The sequence below is a fragment of the Colobus angolensis genome, unplaced genomic scaffold, assembly GCF_000951035.1.
Source record: "Colobus angolensis palliatus isolate OR3802 unplaced genomic scaffold, Cang.pa_1.0 Scaffold80, whole genome shotgun sequence".
NCBI lineage: Eukaryota > Metazoa > Chordata > Mammalia > Primates > Cercopithecidae > Colobus > Colobus angolensis.
The window spans coordinates 5,244,944-5,247,406 of record NW_012121821.1 but is presented as its reverse complement, the minus strand read 5'-3'; the positions used below and the strand labels follow the sequence as shown (position 1 = coordinate 5,247,406).

The 2,463-nt window shown below is 45.7% G+C and overlaps 1 pseudogene across 1 annotated transcript; it reads left to right on the top strand.

Moving 5' to 3' along the window:
* The first annotated feature begins 702 nt into the window (after window positions 1-702).
* On the top strand, window positions 703-2,102 carry LOC105502658 (annotated as a pseudogene). Its single transcript, XR_001000373.1, has one exon. The product of XR_001000373.1 is annotated as an SUZ domain-containing protein 1 pseudogene (transcript).
* The last annotated feature ends 361 nt before the right edge of the window (window positions 2,103-2,463 follow it).

Sequence of the window (2,463 nt, the reverse complement as noted above, 5' to 3'; positions counted from 1 at the left end):
GAGGTTGCAGTGAGCAGAGATCGCGCCACTGCAGTCCAGCCTGGGTGACAGAGCAAGACTCCGTCTCGGAAAAAAAAAAAAAAAAAAAAAAAAAAGATAAGTGATTGAGGTTGATATTTGTTAAATATCAAGTGAACGAATAGGTTTGTGCTATAAAAGTTGAGACATAATTAATTGCTTAGTGAATGCTGGAGGCAGTTCACAAAGGCCTCAGAGAAAGTCACACATATTTTGTGTCTTGAAAGATGATGAGACTAAATAAATGCAGAAAATATTCCAGGCACAAGAAAACTATCAAAAACTACAGAAAGGAGAATATAAAGAGGACTGTTTGAGTTACAATAAATCAGTTTGACTTGCGTGAAAGTCAAGAAGAAGTTTTAAGAAATTGGAGTCTCCTTAAATGCCAAGCAAGGAAATTTGGGCTTTAGACAGAGTAGATATTAGCATAAAAACAGGTGATTTGCTTCAAACTCTATTTTAACAGGACCACCAGGAGTTTATTCAAACTCAGAATAGTCGGGCCAGCTGCCTTCTGGACTGACTTTCCCCCTTCTCATTGGCCTTGTGCTTTGAAAAAATTGTCTTGACAAAGTTATTCGAGTAGAAACAAAAGGCAGAACTGATAAGATTAGTCCTTTTCTAATGGAACCAGAAAAGAAGGGGCAGAAATGAAGGCAGAAGGGAGAAGCGGGGATAGGGGAGAGAGAGAAGCAAAAAGAATTCACTCAAGAACCTGGTATTCAAAACTACGTGTACCAGCACTACCACAGCGGTATGACTCAGTGTCCACCTAAAGCATGATAATACTGCTTACCAAAAAAAGTATGGAGGGAATGAAAAGTTGGGTTAGTTTTAAGTGATGCGTCACAGAACAGAATTCAGTGGTAAAAAGCTTAGGCTGGGAACAGAGCTTGAAACAGCAAAGGAATGAGAGGAACGACCAAAAAGCCAAGGGCCATATAGTGATGTCCGAAAAATCAGAATCAAGTAATAATATTGAATACTGCCAAAGTCAGAGAAAATGCGGAATAAGAAAGCAAGCGATCTGGAAAGTGGCGAGTAAGATGGAATATGAGGAGGTCGCTGAGAGCTGGGAGGAGGCGGTAGACAGCGGGGAAATAGACGTCTGGAAAAAAAACTGAAGATCACACAAAAACAGCAGGAAATCCAAATCTCCCAAAGTGCCCATTGTGATTCAGGACGATAGTTTCCCTCCCCCCCCCCCGGTACCCCCTCCACCTCATCCTCAAGAGGCCCACCAGCAACGGTGTGGTCAACAGCCCCAAGTCCGCTAGCAGACCCGCCCTTCCAGTCAAGTCCCTGGCACAGCGGGAGGCCGATTATGCGGAGACTCGGAAGCGGATCCTGGGCAGCGCCGGCCGGAAGGAGAAGCAGGAGAAACTCATCCTCGATAGGCCTTCCTCTGATCTTCTTCCCTTCAGGCTAACCAGGATCTCCCAACCCGAAGACAGCAGGCAGCCCAATAATGTGATCAGACAATCTCTGGGTCCTGATGGGTCACAAGACTTCAAACAGCGCAGATAAATGCAGGCAAGAAGATACGGCGCGACTGCAGCGTCAACGCCTCCTGCGTCGTCCGCCAAGGGTTGCACTTTCGTGGCAGACAGCTGGACTTGAGCAGCAGGAACCTGACTTACTTGCCCGGTGATCTCCGTTGCTCCGCCACTGTGATCTTGAACCCCATGCACTGTGACCTGCCCCCTTCTCCCCTTCCCACTGTGATTGGCACTTCGACAAGGACTGTCCCAAGTCAATGGAAAGGGAAAGGGTGGGGGTTAGGAGAAGGTTGCGGGGAACCCACCAAGTACTCAGAGAGTCAGACAGGGCCAGAAATAACGGTTTATCATGCTCATTAATTTGGGATTTCAAAACACAAATGAACTCACACCTACCCACCCCCAAGTGCATGTCTTCATCACTTAAAAAGTGAGTTCCCTTTGAAAAAAAAAAAAGCAAACCATCTGCTCACTCTAAAAGCAGTTGCTATTGTTTGTGACTTTACCATTTAAAAAAATACAGACCAGCTGCTGCTGTTTGTTTGCATTCCACAGTTATCCTGTGTCACTTTGTCCTTTGCTGTGCTTGCTTGAAGTTTCTCTAGAGGCAAACTGCTTATTTTTAGTAGCGTTGTTCTTGATGCCCAAGAGGTATTCCAAGAGGTTGAGATATTTTGAGTGTCTTTATATTCTTTGGGACATAAACTCTGCAAACAAGGCTCACACCTGTAATCCCAGCATTTTGGGAGGCCAAGGTGGGAGGATCTATTGAGGCCAAGAGTTTGAGACCAGCCTGAGCAACATGGCGAAACCCTGTCTCTACAAAATGCAAAAAAATTAGCCAGGCATGGTGGCACTCACCTGTAGTCCTAGCTACTTGGAAGCCAGAGATGGGAGGATGGCTTGAGCCTGGATAGGTTGTGTGTGATCCTGCCACTGCACT